The sequence below is a fragment of the Monodon monoceros genome, unplaced genomic scaffold, assembly GCF_005190385.1.
Source record: "Monodon monoceros isolate NGI ecotype Baffin Bay Population unplaced genomic scaffold, NGI_Narwhal_1 Super_Scaffold_5, whole genome shotgun sequence".
Lineage (NCBI taxonomy): Eukaryota > Metazoa > Chordata > Mammalia > Artiodactyla > Monodontidae > Monodon > Monodon monoceros.
In genome coordinates, this window is record NW_021703782.1 from 33,313,829 (window position 1) to 33,331,097 (window position 17,269).

Sequence of the window (17,269 nt, forward strand, 5' to 3'; positions counted from 1 at the left end):
AATTATATCAAAAAAACTTGGAGCCAAAAACATTTTGGCCCCTAAAGAATTTTCTTTCATATTCCCATAATACACCCAACTTCTCAGCTGAATAGTGTAATTGAGGTGCTAATTATTATGCTACCTTGCTTTTCCATAATAGTTTATATGTTAATGTTCTGTGATAAAAGTACAATATAGTCATTTCTTGTGGATTACAATGATGCAAAACAAGTGAAAACACTGGAAGGCTATTCACTAAACTATTAACAGTAGTTATTTTGGGGTGGTGGAACTGTAGGTGGTGGCTTTATTTTTTCCCACTTTTCAGTGTTTTTTTGGAACTTTGTTACACAGTCATACAGTAAAATAATAAAGCAAAATTATGCTTTTTGCAGCTTTCTCACCTTTCCATTTGAACCAGTTGGATCAAAGTTTTCATCTAAGTTTCTTTGAGGGCAGCAATTCTCAAATTTTGTTGTTCATGAAGCCTTGTTTAAACATTTCTGATTCACTAGGTCTGGGATGACCTTGGAATTTGCATTTGTGACAAGTTCTCTGGTGATGCTGATGCTGCTGGTCCAGACACCACACTTTGAGAGCCGCTGTTCCAGAGTGGTGGCTTGACATCCTGGCTGCACATTAGAAATATGGAGAGCTTGTGGGGTTTTTTTGTTTTTGTTTTTTAATTAATTTTTATTGGAGTATGGTTGCTTGACAATGTTGTGTTAGCCTCCACTGCACAACAAAATGAATCAGCCATACAAATACAGATATCCCCTCCCTTTTGGACTTCCCTCCCGTTTAGGTTACCACAGGACATTAGGTAGAGTTCCCTGTGCTCTACAGTATGTTCCCATTAGATGTCTATTTTATACATAGTATCTGTAATGTATATGTGTAAATCCCAGTCTCCCAATTCCTCCCTCCCCACCCCTTTCCCCCTTGGTATCCATACATTTGTTCTCTTTGTCTGTGTCTCTATTTCTGCTTTGCAAACAGGTTCATCTGTACCATTTTTCTAGATTCCACATACATGCGTTATTATATGATATTTGCTTTTCTCTTTCTGACTTACTACTCTGTATGACACTCTCTAGGTCCATCCAGGTCTCTACAAATGACCCAGTTTCGTTCCTTTCTATGGCTGAGTAATATTCCATTGTATATATGTACCACATCTTCTTTATCCATTCCTCTGTTGATGGACCTTTAGGTTGCTTCCATGTCCTGGCTATTGTAAATAGTGCTGCTCTGAACATCTGGGGTGCATGTGTTTTTTTTCTCTGGGTATATGCCCAGTAGCGGGATTGTTGGGTCATATGTTCTGTTTTTAGTTTTTTAAGGAACCTCCATACTGTTTTCCATAGTGGCCATATCAATTTACATTCCCACCAACAGTGTATGAGGGTTCCCTTTTCTCCACACCCTCTCCAGCATTTGTAGATTTTTTGATGATGGCCATTCTGACCGTTGTGAGGTGATATGTCATTGTAGTTTTGATTTGCATTTCTCTAATAATTAGTGATGTTGAGCATCTTTTCATGTGTTTCTTGGCCATCTGTGTGTCTTCTTCGGAGAAATGTCTATTTAGGTCTTCTGCCCATTTTTTGATTGGGTTGTTTGTTTTTTTGATACAGAGCTGTATGAGCTGCTTGTATATTTTGGAGATTAATCCTTTGTCTGGTGATTCGTTTGCAAATATTTTCTCCCATTCTGAGGGTTGTCTTTTTGTCTTGTTTATGGTTTCCTTTGCTGTGCAAAAGCTTTTAAGTGGAGAGCTTTGTCTTTTAAAAATAGATATATAATTTATATACCATAAAATTCATCCTTTTAAAGTATGCAATTCAGTGGTTTTTAGTATATTCACAAGGTTGTGCAAACATCACTATTTCTAGAACATTTTCATCACCCCAAAAAGAAGCCTCCCATTCCCATTACCATCTATCCATTCTCTCCTGATCCCATCTACTAATCTACTTTCTGGCTCTATGGATTTGCCTCTTCTGGAAATTACATATAAATGGAATAATACAGTATACATATGTGATCTTTTGTGACTGGCTTCTTAGCATAACATTTTCAAGTTTCATCCATGTTGTAGTTTTTATCAGAAATTTTATTCCTTTTAGTACTTGAATAATATGGATAATACTTCATTGTGTGGTTATATCACATTTTGTTTATCCATTCATCATTGGGTTGTTTCTATTTTCTGGCTGTTATGACTAATACTGCTTATGAACATTCCATGTACACATTTCTGGGTGAATATATGTTTTCAATTCTCTTGGGTATGTACCTAGGATTGGAATTGCTTGGTCATATGGTAAGTCTTTGTTTAACTTTTTAGAAACTGCTTGGAGAACTTTTAAAAAAGAATACTGATGTTTGGGTTTTACCTATTCTGAGCAGCCTGATTTTAATAGGACCTGGTTTCATTTTTTAGAAGTTGCTCAAGTGATTGTACTATGCAGTGAGGGGTGGTGATGGATGGTGATCCACTATTCCAGAGTCTTAAACTTTGTTTATTTGATGATGGGAAATTCCCAATGCTTCTGGAGATACCACCACTGTTAAGAATCGGACATGGATAGAAAGGCACTTTTAGCTAATAAGTAAGCTGACAAACCTGGGTTGACATTCTGGTGTTTTCATGGAGTAGCAGTTTTTCTGGGCTCCTCCTTTACTTGTTTCACCATTCTATTGGTTCCTTAGGCCCACTGTGCAACCACAAGAGCAGAACCATGGCAGGAGATAATAGCATAGTTATCTAGTTATTACTTTTCTTTTTTTTTTTAATTGAAGTATAGTAGCTTTACAATATTGTGTTAATTTCAGCACAGTAATTCAGTATTTTTGCAGGTTATATTTTATTAGAGGTTATTAAAGATAATCGGTATATAGTAATTCCTTGTTGCCAGAGCCTGTGAGGAACTTAGAAGATTTCAGAAATGGAGGCTGAAAGCAGAAAGCAAACTCTGGATGTGTCACTGTATATGTGGGTGGGTACTAACTCTGGGGGAGCAAGACCAGAGAATAACACACAGGAAGGTAAACAGAATCTGATATACGTAGAGCAAGAAAAAAAAGTGTGTGTGAGTGTGTTTAGCAAGAATTATTACTGGATTTATAAGAAAGCCATTAATATATTCTGGTAAGTGGATGATTTATAGAAATTCTATTTTAATCTAGTTCCAGTGTAAGTTTTTTTTTAAATTAAAAAAAACTAGACCCTTTACTAGTCTTTGTCTATGGTGTAGTAACCCTCTAATGAATGTAACTTCTTGGTATTATTTGGGGAGTGCTTGTTTGATTGCAATCTAAATAAAAAGTACAGTATTACAACTTGTAGGTCTTCTGAAATGCCGTATAGTATAGGTACCCCCTCCAAGCCCCCTCCCTTTTTAAAAAAAATTTTTTTTTTTTTTTTTTAAGATTTTTTTTTGGCCATGCTGCAAGGCAAGTGGGATCCTAGTTCCCTGACCAGGGATCAAACTCACTCCCCCTGCATTGGAAGCGTGGAGTCATAACCACTGGAAGTCTGAAACCCCCTTCCCTACCTTTTTTGAGAGAAAGGGCTGTTAGAAGAAGGGATTAAGACTGGTCATGAACAACGAGGGGCTTCTAAGGGATAGGAGGGCAAAGAATCATAAGATAGCTACTGAACTAGGGTCTTGGTTAAAGATAGGGTTTAGAGCCAAGAAATAGCAGTGTAGGAGTGGGACAGATGTAAGGAAGCAGCCATAGGCAGTTAAATACTTTTTCTCCCCTGACCTTAGGTAACCTAAAAGAGAAATATGACTATACCAAATAATTTTTGATGTCCTATAATGTTCAAGGGTTCATCAGCACTCATCTTTTCTGTGGGCAGATTATATGTACAGAATAGCAGATAACATTGTCAGCCAAGCCTGGGCGTAGGGGAGTTAACCTTGTCCACCAACTGCTAGAAGCCTGACCTTGCCCTCAGCAGCTGTGGAGAATAAAAGTATCAGCTTGGTCAGCTCCTGGCATGCAGGGCACAAGAAGTTTAGTTGTGTGTAATTGGGTCTCATACTAGAGTTCCTTGGCACTCCTTGGCACTGTAGCTGCCTTACTCTCTCCTGAGTTGGGGATGTAGACTTCCTTTTGTTGGCTGCTTTGGGCTTCCCAAATTTGTTGAGGTTCTTAATACAAATCAGTGTTCTCTGCAGGAATGAAAAAATGAATTTCCTCTGCAGAAAAAGGTTGAGAATAATGGGTATTTTCTTAATAGAAAAAGCAAGAACAGGGCTTCCCTGGTGGTGCAGTGGTTAGGGATCTGCCTGCTAATGCAGGGGACACGGGTTCGAGCCCTGGGCCGGGAAGATCCCACATGCCGTGGAGCAACTAAGCCCGTGGGCCACAACTACTGAGCCTGCGTGCCACAACTACTGAAGCCCACGCGCCTAGAGCCCGTGCTCTGCAACAAGAGAAGCCACTGCAATGAGAAGCCTGTGAACCGCAACAAAGAGTAGCCCCTGCTCGCCACAACTAGAGAAAGCCCGCACACAGCAACGAAGATCCAACGCAGCCAAGCAATAAATAAATAAAATAAATGTATTAAAAAAACCCAAAACCCAAAAAACATTACAATAGACAACCAAGGGAGCACCTGTGGGTATCTGAAAGGCTGGGAAGCTAGGTGAGATTCTGACCCAGAACCAGATCTTTTGCATCAGGTATGAGTTATGAAGGTGACGCCAACAGTAGCTATGCCGTCTTAAAGAAGAGGAAGCTGAGTTGGAGTCTGTTGTATATCTGTAATTGATATATATGCTTGCAGCATAGCATAGCGGGTGAGAACACAGACTGTGGAGCCAGATGGCCTGGGTTTGAATCTTGACCTTACCACTTAACTAACTGTGAATCTTTGTATGTCTTAATTTCCTGTCTGTAAAATAGGAGTAGTATTAGGATGTATTTCAGAGTGTTGTCAGCAAGGTAATGACTTAATTCTGTATGCGTAAAGCACTTCAGTGGTGTCTGGCACTTGGTAAACAGTATGCATTTGTTGCTATATTATTGTCATTACTTAATGGTTTCAGGCTATTGAGAATGAGTCAATGAGTCTTTGATACAGATGAAGGACCCCGTACCCATCCTTGCCAGTCTAACTAAGACAGTCCTGGCCCCATTGGCCTAAGGACCGAGTGAACAGCATCTCTGTGAGCATTCTTTTTTTTTTTTTTTTTTTTTGAGCTGCGCCGTGCAGCATGTGAGATCTTAGTTCCCTGACCAGGGATCGAACCCGTGCCCCCTGCAGTGGAAGCACGGAGTCTAAACCACTGGACCGCCAGGGAAGTCCCCTCTGTGAGCATTCTTGATGCAGACTAGTTTCTGTTCTTAGTAGTTGAGCTCTTAGCTGATTAAGTAATTCATGTTGTGTGGGTTAATTATATTCTGTTTGAAAAAAAAACATTTATTTTGCTGTTTCTAGAATATAATTTTTTCTTGATGCAGTGGATGAAATACTCTATGAACCTCCTGGTTTCAGAGGTACCTTCCAATGCTGACACTTTGTGATACTTACTATCTTAAATAAAGCCCTTGGTGCTTTCACCAAAGTCTTCACAGTTCTCAGCATGTTATCAACAAGTGTTCTGTAACATCTCAGGATGACCAAATGTATCCTTGTTTTTCTGTTAGGGTTTACGTGGTTTGTAGATAAATTTTTACCCAACAATTTTTTTTTTTTTGGCCGCTCTGCGTGGCATGTGGGATCCTAGTTCCCCAGCCAGAGATAGAACCCGCACCCCCAGATTGGAAGCGCAGTCTTAACCACTGGACTGCCAGGGAAGTCCCCGAACAATATTTTTTTTTATGCCTTTTTAATGTCTAACGTTAGGTAGGGTTCTCTTATGAGTTTGTGGTATTTGCTTATGTAAACTTTAATAGAAGTGCAGGTGGCTGTTAACCATGTCCAGTTCATTCTGAAATTCTGGAACACTTGAAAATGCAGCTTTTTCACTGAGGTATCTTATCTACAAAAAGTCCTTGAAAAAAATAACAGCTAATAAAACATTTTCTAAAAGTGTCCCTTTACAGAGACAGTCTTTGTAGTTTAATCAAATTGGTTTATTCTGGTGGTTTACTTTCCTTCTATTACAAGTAATTTTAGACCATTCTTGCACTTTAGATAATCTAGGAAGCTTTATATGGTATTTTGCTGATTTTGTTTTTAAAGAGGTTAAAAATGTAGTAGCATTTCTTACCCCTGTTAAAATCTATCACATCTTTAATTTACTTTGAATGAGGTGAGGTTAAAATCGGTGTTAAAATTTGGTTGTATAGATTGAATAACCTGGTGCTTCCTGCCACTCAAGAACTTGAGATATGTATGTTTGAGTTTCTCCTGGATTATTTTTAGAATCTCTTGCTCTTGTCTGTTTCTATTCTAAGAATTCTCTTGGAACCTGTTCCAGGATAGTAGTTCTTGGGGGTGGAGAGTGATAGGATGGAACACAAGAGTAAACTGAATTCCTGTGGCCTGGCAACTCGGTTGCTTATTGGAGAAGCACTCTCATTTACTACACAGAGCTTTTTTTCCCAGAAAAGGGAACAGAGAATTTCCCCATATGGCAGTATGCTAAAGGTGTTGAGTTTTTAAAAAATTAATTAATTTATTATATTTTTGGCTGCATTGGGTCCTCGTTGCTGCGCACAGGCTTTTCTCTAGTTGCAGCGAGCGGGAGCTTCTCTTTTTTGCAGCGTGCAGGCTTCTCATTGCCGTGGCTTCTCTTGTTGTGGAGCACGGGCTCTAGGTGCTTGGCTTTCAGTAGTTGTGGCGCACGGGCTCAGTAGTTGTGGCTTGTGGGCTCTAGAGCGCAGGCTCAGTAGTTGTGGCCCACGGGCTTAGTTGCTCCGCGGTCTGTGGGATCTTCCCGGACCAGGGTCGAACCCATGTCCCCTGCATTGGCAGGCAGATTCTTAACCACTGCGCCACCAGGGAAGTCCCAAGGTGTTGATTTTTATAGTCTAATTTCCGTGACTTACTCATTTTCACAATTCACTGGTGGTAATTTTTAAGGATGTCGATAATGATTTTGGTAACTTATGCTTTTTACCTTGTTTTATGAATTCATTGTCTCCAGAGGCTTTATGTAAAACATAAGAAAATTTGTTAAATCATACATCCTGTTGACTTTGTTTTCTGAGCTCTGTTTTTTCCCAGAGGATTTTAGTAACACTTTTTTCCCCCTCTGCTTACTTTATAAACTTGCACGTTTATCTTTAGAGCATGTGCTGTAGGCGTGTGGGCTTCAGTAGTTGCAGCACTCAGGCTCAGTAGTTGTGGCTTGCGGGATCTAGAGCTCAGCGTCAGTAGTTGTGGTGCATGAGCTTAGCTGCTCTGTGGCATGTGGGATCTTCCTGGACCAGACCTTGAACCCGTGTCCCCTGCCTTGGCAGGCAGATTCTTAACCACTGTGCCACCAAGGAATTCCCTAGAGATATAAAGTCTTAATGTTTATATTGAGGCAGTGAATTAGTAAATATTTTATAGTTTGAAATATAAGGAGTTTATGGTTTTTCTGATTGACAAGTGAGAATTCAGATACATTACATCAAAGTGTTTGGTTTTAATAGCAAGACTATTAAGACTAAAAGTCTTTTATAAATGAAAAAACTCGATCTAAGCATCCATTCAATTTAGCTTATTTCTGTACATGCAGATTTTCATCACCAGATGGCACTGCTGTAAGAAGAAATTCTCATTTTGTTATAGTTAATGTACCTAGTTTATTTTCATAAATGGGGGCACTGAGGATTAAACAGTTAAAGATGAGTGAGAAAAGGATCACATAATTCAATTAAAAAAAGAACTGTTTTGAAATCTGTGGGTAAACTAAAAATGATTTTTTTAAAAAAAGGTTTTACCCTGGGAATACCACTCAGCCAGGCAGGTTTTGGTTGGATGCTTAACTTTTAGATATTTAGCATAGAATTATAGAGTATTAGTGCTCAAAGTGATTTTAGAAAGAATCAAGTAATCCCTTTATTTCAGAAATACTAGTTTCACATTTGTATGATGCTTGACAGTTTCATATGTTTGTATTCATATCTGAGAACACTAAACTCAAAGAAAGCTCTTAAAATAATCGTGACAAAACAATTAACCTTGTTTATATAATACAACTAAAACAGTAAACCCAAACCAATAAAATCTCAAAATCTTTAACTCAAAAAAGTATGCAAAGTGTGTATTCATACTGACAGTGAGAGACGGATTCAAATAGAGTAAAAAGTTTTAAACCGGCATATTAGGCGTGTGAGATATTCTGGTTAATTGGTTATTTGCTATTTACAGTGTATGTATAAGGCCCTGCAGTAATATGCCTGTGGCCTTTAGCATTCCAGTTGACAGAGGACCTATTAAGAAAATTAGTAAATAATATTAGAATAGCTGATTCAATGAAAAGCTTGTGAAACCTTTTCTAGCTAAAATAGGTTTCAGGGACATAATTTTCCTTGTGATGCCTGAAATGGTATCCTGAATTATGGTTCGTCTCTTCTCTAAATTTAAGATACACAGGTCCAAAAGATAACTAGAAATACTTGTATAATGTCATTTCGTTAACCTGAGATGTGTAAGATTTATAAATAGGGGAACATTGTTTCACATCGTGGGAGTGCTTGCTTTGAGGTGTCTGTAACTGATTGTTTTAGAAAACAATTCAATTCATGTATTACTCTTTTTTGGAATCATTGGCTCTGTTATGATTTGGTCTTTCTTATGTCATTCTTAATTTTTATAAGTTACCAGCTTCTATCACATGTCATTTCAACATATTTATTAAATGTCTCTTATATTGACACCTATTTAGTAGTGAAGGGAACAAAACAAAATAAAATGAATTTCTGGTCTTAACTCGTTTATGATTTAAGGTTAGGAAGACAAGTTAGATATAGAAGAAACAGAATTGATAAGCTAAAATATGAATTGCATGTATGTACTCTAGAATTCAAAGGAAAGTTAATATATAAAAAGTATTAGGAAATATAATCCTAGAAATCTGTAGGCTGTTTTGGGATATTTTAAATGGACTTTGATGGAAACTTAAGGGCTATTTTGGTTATCTACTATGAAGTTCTGACAAACTCTTGCTGGTTTTCCTATTGGATAATTTTCTGTTGCTTTGTGTTTCATGGTATTTCTCTTTGTTTTTTTTCTTTTTTTCTTTGGCTGCACTGAGCGGCTTATGGGATCTTAGTTCCCTGATGACCGGGTATTGAACCCGGGCCCTCAGCAGTGAAAGCAGAGTCTTAACCACTGGACTGCCAGGGAATTCCCCATAGTATTTCTTTCTTTCTTTTTGTTTTAATTGAAGTATAGTTGATTTACAATGTTAGTTTCTGGTATACAGCAAAGTGATTCAGTTTTACATATATTTTTCGTATTCTTTTCCATTATGGTTTATTACAGGATGTTGAATGTAGTTCCCTGTGCTATATTAAAAAGTGTACTTAGCTTTGCTAGGAATGCCTCTGTTCTACAAATTAGGATGTTTGTAATGCTGCTTGACCTCAGTTCTTTTTGTAATACTTTTTTTTTTTTTTTTTTGGCCACACTGCGTGGCCTCCAGGATCTTCGTTCCCTGACCAGGGATCGAACCTGGGCCCCGAGCAGTGGAAGTGCAGAGTCCTAACCACTGGACTGCCAGGGAATTCCTCATAAATATTTCTTGACCACAGCTTTAGTCCAGTACTAGCATTTTTTTTTGGGCTGCATTGGGTCTTCGTTGCTGCATGCGGGCTTTCTCTAGTTGCGGCGAGCGGGGGCCGCTCTTGATTGTGGTGCGCGGGCTTCTCATTGCGGTGGCTTCTCTTGTTGTGGAGCATGTCCTCTAGGCTCACAGCTTCAGTAGTTGTGGCACGCAGGCTCAGTAGTCGTGGCTCGCGGGCTCTAGAGCGCAGGCTCAGTAGTTGTGGCACACGGGCTTAGTTGCTCCGTGGCATGTGGGATCTTCCTGGACCAGGGCTCGAACTCATGTCTCCTGCATTGGCAGGCGGATTCTTAACCACTGCGCCACGAGGGAAGCCCCCCAGTACAAGCTTTGAACTTATATTTCTTGTCTTTTTCTGCTCAGTTTCTCAGATTTATCCAGGATTGATTTCAGGAGCCACTTTTTTTTTTTTAGAAAAAAACTATGATTAGTACATGTTCTTTACAGCAGAAGTCTTGTTGATTTCCAGGATTGTGGTCCTCTAGTCTCCTCATTCACAGTTGTGGATTTACCTCATATCTTCAGTCTTTTTTGCTTTCCTTAATATTATAGTGTAGAATTGAGTCTGCATGGAACTTCTCTTTTTCTTAAGAGGCTTTCCCCCTATATCTACAGTGTTCCAGTCAAGCCTTCTTTGTTTGTTTGTTTTTTGGCCTCTCTGTGTGGATTATGGGATTTTAGTTCCCCAACCAGGGATTGAACCCGGGCCTGTGGCAGTGAAAGCACAGAATCCTATCCATTGGATTGCCAAGGAATTACCCAGTCAGGCCTTTCTGATAGCCCATCACCTGCAAAGTAGGTTATTCCATGCTGGGGGTAGATATTTTGTCATTTTTCTGCAGCTGACTCAGCCCCTTCTACCCATCATTCCTCTCAGAGTGGTGAGTGACAATGTGGTATGGTAATATTGTCTTTTATTTACTTATTTATTTTTTGGCCTTTTATTTTTTTTAATTTTTTTTTTTTTTTTTTTGCGGTATGTGGGCCTCTCACTGTTGTGGCCTCTCCCGTTGCGGAGCACAGGCTCCGGACGCACAGGCTCAGCGGCCATGGCTCACGGGCCCAGCCGCTCCGCGGCATGTGAGATCTTCCCGGACCGGGGCACAAACCCGTGTCCCCTGCACGGGCAGGCGGACTCTCAACCACTGCGCCACCAGGGAAGCCCTTTTAAATTAATTTTTATTGGAGTATGATTGCTTTACAACGTTGTGTTAAAAAAAGTGGAGCGCTTCACGAATTTGCTTGTCATCCTTGTGCAGGGGCCATGCTAATCTTCTCTGTATCGTTCCAGTTTTAGTATATGTGCTGCTGAAACGAGCACTGACCTTTTATTTTTTAACTAATGTTCCTCATTCCTCTGAATCGTACACTTGAAAAGCAGGGTCCTTTCAAAACTGTCTCGCTAACCCCTTATAGGTGACTCCATTATTTCTGGTTTCAATCCAGGGTGTTATCATTTGTATTTTGTATTTTTTTGTTGGCAATTACCTCATGGTAGACCCAGAACCTCTAACCTTTGTCAGCAGCTGTGGATGCAAAGATACTCTGGGGATGGCGGTGGAGTGCAAGGCTAAGGGAAATAAGAATTTGGGGCCCTGATGGTTATAATCTGGGTAGAGATGAGCATAGATACAGATGTGTGTGCTTGCTTGCTTATTATAAATAAATAAGTCAATAAATAGGCCACTTTAAGGGGCAACGGAGACTTCTTACGAAATATGACCAAAAGAATATTAAGGAAATTGTTTCCGAGTGGGTATTCTTGTTTTACTGCTACCCTTTTGTAAAAATGATTTGTTACTAAAATGGATTCTTAAAACTTTTAACATGTTCCCTAAGCATGAAATATTATGGCCGTTCTACATTAAAGTTTTCATTTTGCCATATATATTGCCACGCTCCATTTTCAGCTTTTTATTTAACTTGATATAACATTTTATATTTAGCCACTGGAATTGGTGTTGTTTTTCTGTTTTCCAATTCCTCTCCTGCCCTTCTTTTTTGAAGCCTCTGTTTCTGGAGGCAGGGTTCCGGCAATTTCAAATGCCTTGTAGTAGCTCTTGGAGCAGTAACAGAGCCAAACCAAAAACTTAGTAGGTTTGATTCTGCTTTGAAAAGTGCTGGTTTTTTACATAATGCTTTCCCCATTTTAGGCCTTGGCAGCAGAGAGAGAAATCTGGCTTTTTAAAAAGAGGGCCTTGAGAAGGCTGATAACGGGTTTCTAGGCTTCCCTAGTTGGATATGATACAGTCTAAAGGGGTTAGGCTGGATCAGTTAGGGCATTGTAGTATACCTTTGTCTTGGACATCTCATCCATTGAATCATCTTTTAAGTGGCAGACAGTGTTAAATCCCAAATTTAATTTTCAATCTAGTAGGTTCAACATTTAACATTTTTTGATGTGAAATACGTTGTTATTATTTTTTGTACTTCCCCAGGGAGTATTTTTATTTTTTTAAATTGAAGTATAGTTGGTTTAAAATATTGTGTTAGTTTCAGGTGTACAGCAAAGTGATTGAGTTATACATATATTTTTTTCTGATTATTTTCCATTATAGGTTATTACAAGATATTTAATATAGTTCCCTGTGCTATACAGTAAATCCTTGTTGCTTAACTATTTTACGTATAGTGGTGTGTATCTGTTAATTCCATATTCCTAATTTATTGATATCTTCCCCCTACTTATCCTTCGGTAACCATAAGTTTGTTTTCTGTGTCTGTGTGTCTGTTTCTGTTTTGTAAGTAAGTTCATTTGTATTATTTTTTAGATTCTGCATATAGGTTATATCATATATTTGGCTTACTTCATTCAGTATGATAATCTCTAAGGTGCATCCATGTTGCTACAAATGGCAATATTTCATTTTTTCATGGCTGAGTAATATTCCATTGAAGTACATAATTTTTTAAGTGCCACATTTAGGCCAGTTGATTCAAGCAGATATTTGTAGGGCATAGATGGTTAGTCTGTTTCCAATTCATGCTCTTTAAGTGTGGTTCAGAGGGGAGGATGTATACATTTTCCTGCTAATTATATTCACCTAAAACAGCAGACTCTTTTAACATTACAATTAGTTGATTGGGTTTGTGCCATCTCAGCAGATCTTGATAACAGTTTCTTCAGAAAGGACATAGGTAGTATGTTGATTAAATACTAAGTGTAAGTTTATTGAGGGTCAGAGTTTTCCCCTAATTGTTCCTTTGGGAACAAAGCAGGTGCCTTTTGTTTTTAAGGGAGAATAGAGCCCATTAAAAAAGTGTGAATTATATGATGTTGTTTAATGACCAAAATAGCAGTTATAGTTTTAAGTTTTGCTTGATCCAGGGATACCCTTAAGCTTTAAGTACAGTTTAGAGCTCTACTAAATTCTTAGAGCAGGGTTTTTGGCCTGGGTATCCATCCATAGGCATTGAGGAGGTGGAGTGGGCTGTTCATGGATGGGTTTTGGGGGAAGGCGGGGGAGAGATGAGATACAATTCTCCTGAAATTTCAGGCAGAAATTTCTGTGGATATGCCTTTTTCTGAGGGGGGGGGTCCATAGTTTTCTTCAAATTGTCTAAGTACTTAATGGCCCAAAAGATTGAGTCACCATATTATATTAGAATGAAACACATGTTTAATGCAAAACATTACTTTAAAGTGTTATTTTTACCTTTAATGAGGTTGCGAATCTGGCATCCAGGGTTGTAATAAACTGGAGAGAGAATATTCTTTAGGAAGGGATGTTTTCAAATATGTATTGAAGCTTAAAGCTTATGAGAAAGGCCCCAGTGTTAGAGGTAGATATGAGCAGCTCTTCACCTGGCGACATCATCCGTGACTTGAGTAAGTGGACTCTTTCTAGTTTGAAATTCAAGGTCTTTTTATTTTGTGGGGTATTTCAGCAAAGGATCTGTTCATCTTAACCCACTTCTACCTTGATTATTCATTTAAGTTGTGATCCTGAATTTTTGACAGTCTAGTTGATTTCATGGTAATATGTGGATTAGTGCCACTAGAAGGTCAAGATTTCTGCTTTCAGTTGGGATCCTCCATATCACTTTTCTGTTCTTTTTACTTCTTTTAGCTTCCTCTCATATTCAGTTTAGTAGCAGTTAAAACCTTTGCCATTTTCTTACATTCCTCCACCCCCGCTCGTCTAGTATGCATTCTCTGCAGGTGTTTTGTCTCTTTTACTAAAAAAGTAAATACAACCGACTCCATTGTCTGTCTCCTAATCTCCTAAAAATTTAGCTGCTGCCATACCTGCCCTTCGTTCTGTTGGCCTGAGGAGAGGGCACTCTCTTCCTGTCCAAGTGAATCATTTTTCTTTATTGCTATCTCAATTTAATGCCTCTCAATTATCTCCTCTTCAGCTTATAGATAGGCCTCTTTTGTTCAGTAAATATATATTAACTAATTAAGCGCACACCCTGTGTTAGGCCCTGGAAGAACAAAAGCGACAGGACAGATGTAATCACTGTCCTCATGCGGCTTACAGTGTATTAGAATTGCTCAATGTACCTCATCCTGACAAAATTCTGCTTTGATGCTCTGTATCTCTTTCTAGCTACCACCTCTTGCAAGTATGATTAGTTTACTGCCACTCTCCCTCACTCACCTTGGCTTTTTCCACACCACTGTTTCAAAGCTGTATTGGCAGTGATCACCAGTGACCTCCTAGTTGTGAAGTTCCAATGGACCTTCGATTCAAGCAGTGATTTAAAATTCTTGAAAATATAAAAGGGTTTACTTTGATGTTATTTTAAATGTTCATGTTGTTCAACATTGCTATTTTTCTGAGTGTATATGACTGCCAGGAAAAGTTAGGGAGATGGTAAGGCGTGCTAAAGATCGGCTACAAATTATGGTGTCTCTAGCCATAAGTCTTGTGTTTTGGAGACTGCAGTGTCTACAGCTGGATGTTGTGTGGCTTGTTTTCATAATTAAGAGTTTTGTCTCCTCCATCCTGGCCTCTTGCTACTGTTTTGCTAGTTTAGGATCATAAAGGCAACAGTTATTTTGTAATTTAGTACCTGGTTTGGTTTGTAGGCTCTGTACCCTAGGAAATAAGCGATTGGGACTTAACTATATTACATCTCATTGGTCTGTGTAGAACCTTTTCAAGTTTTATTTCCGATCCTTAAAATGGGGATTATGCCAAATTCTATAGAGTGTTGAGGATTACAGGGAGAAATTTATGTAAAACATTCACCTTGGTGCTCAGCACATAGTAAATTTAAATAAAAAGTTGCTGTGATCATATAAGCATTACAGTTGAGCAGTGTTGCTTTTTATGGGGAAAAATAATTATTTTGGTTTTTTTCCCACAGTTGCTTAGGTTTCTATGTACCCACCACTGATTAAACTCTATACTTTTTCTTCTTTTTCTTAAAATAAATTTATTTATTTAAATTTTGTTTGCATTGTGTCTTCATTGCTGAGCGTGGGCTTTTTCTAGTTGCGGCAAGCAGGGGTTCGTCTTCATTGCGGAGCATGGGCCCTAGGTGCATGGGCTTCAGTAGTTGTGGCTCGCAGGCTCTAGAGCACAGGCTCAGTAGTTGTGGCGCACGGGCTTAGTTGCTCCACAGCATGTGGGATCTTCCCGGACTAGGGCTCAAACCCGTGTCCCCTGCATTGGCAGGTGGATTCTTAACCACTGTGCCACCAGGGAAGTCCCTATACTTTTTCATATGTGCAAATTAACTTCTTTAGATGGTCAAGAACATTTTCTTGGAGGCGTCTCTTTGGTATCCCTCTATTTTCCTGCTCTGATTAGATTTGGTTGCTCTGTAGGCCTCCTGTCAGCTGTCAAGATGTCATCTTGATATTTTTTGACTGTCATTTGGGGGAGCCTCCTGTCTCCTGTGTTAGACCCCCTTGTCATCCCCCGTTCTTGGCAATCTCTGATCTGCTTTATTTCTCTAGTTTTGTCTTTTCCAGAATGTCATAAAAATTGCATCATACAGTATGCAGCCTTTTAAGTCTGGCTTCTTTCATTTAGCATAATACATTTGAGATTCATTCGTGTTGTTCAATAGTTGATTCCTTTTCATTCGTGAGTAATATTCAACTGTATGGTTATGCTACATTTACTCTTTGAAGGACAGTTGGTGTATTTACAGTTTTGGGAGACTGTAAATAAAGGCGCTATCACTATTCAGGTGATTTTCGAGAAAAGTGGCCTATGGCTATCCCAAGCTACAAGGGAGGCTGAGAAAGTATTTAGCTTTTCACCCTCTTTGCAAGAGAACTGCAAGGGAAAAATATGTTTTAAATGGATTTTGGTAGGTAATTTGTGGTGTCAGTTGCAAATGGCCTCTTCTTGGTTTGCTGTTTTAGAGGTTTTGTTTATTCCAGGAGCTTCCTGAGTTTATGAGGTATTGTATGTGTGAACTCAACTTGTTTCTGTGTTCACGTTGATTGGAATTTTTGCTGAGTATAGAATTCTAGGTTGGAAGTTAAACTCTTAAGGCATTGCTGCACTGTTTTTTTAAATTGGGGTAAAATATACATAACAAAAATTATCACTTTAACCATTTTTATTTTTGGCTGCATTGGGTCTTTGTTGCTGCACGCGGGCTTCCTCTAGTTGCAGCGAAGTGGGGGGCTACTCTTCATTGTGGTGCACGGGCTTCTCGTTGCGGTGGCTTCTCTTGTTGCAGAGCACGGGCTCTAGGGCGCGTGGGCTCAGTAGTTGTGGCTCGTGGGCTCTAGAGCACAGTCTCAGTAGTTGTGGCACACGGGCTTAGTTGCCCCACAGCCTGTGGGATCTCAGTTCCCTGACCAGAGATCGAACCTGCGTCCCCTGCATTGGAAGGTGGATTCTTAACCACTGGGCCACCAGGGAAGTCCCCTAGACATCACATTTTGAATTACATTATTGCCGGTAAAATCCAGGCTGGACATAACGTCACCTTTGGGTTCAAATACTAACTGCAAATGGGGAGAGGCAGATAAAACTACATGTAGTACGGGGTTCCCCAACCCCCAGGCCACAGACTGGTACTGGTCCGTGGCCTGTTAGGAACTGGGTTGCACAGCAAGAGGTGAGCAGCGAGTAAGTGAGCGAAGCTTCATCTGTATTTACAGCCATTCCCCATCACTTGCATTACTGCTTGAGCTCCGCCTCCTGTCAGATCAGCGGCAGCATTAGCTTCTCAAAGGAGCTCAAACCCTACTGTGCACTGTGCGTGCGAGGGATCTAGGTTGCTTGCTCCTTATGAGAATCTAATGCCTGATGATCTGAGGCTGAGCTGAGGCGGTGATGCTAGCACTGGGGAGCAGCTGCAAATACAGATTATCATCAGCAGAGGTTTGACTGCAGAGACCATAATAAATCAATTGCCTGCAGACTCCTCTCAAAACCCTATGTGTGAGTGGCAAGTGAAAACAAGCTCAGGGCTCCCACTGATTCTGCATTATGGTGAGTTGTGTAGTTATTTCATTATATATTACAGTGTAATAATAGTAGAAATAAAGTGCCCAATAAATGTAATGCGCTTGAATCATCCCAAAACCATCCCATCAACACACCCGCCCACCAGCCACTATCCGTGGA

At 39.5% G+C, this 17,269-nt stretch overlaps 1 protein-coding gene and 1 non-coding gene across 2 annotated transcripts in view; one reads left to right on the top strand and one right to left on the bottom strand.

Annotated features, from left to right (window-relative positions):
- UBAP2 (ubiquitin associated protein 2) overlaps positions 1–17,269 on the top strand; it is a 119,952-nt gene that overhangs the window by 12,726 nt on the left and 89,957 nt on the right. The gene's annotated exons all lie outside the window — the stretch shown is intronic.
- LOC114884885 lies at positions 10,940–11,046 on the bottom strand. Its single transcript, XR_003790946.1, has one exon. It is a non-coding gene; the product is annotated as a U6 spliceosomal RNA (small nuclear RNA).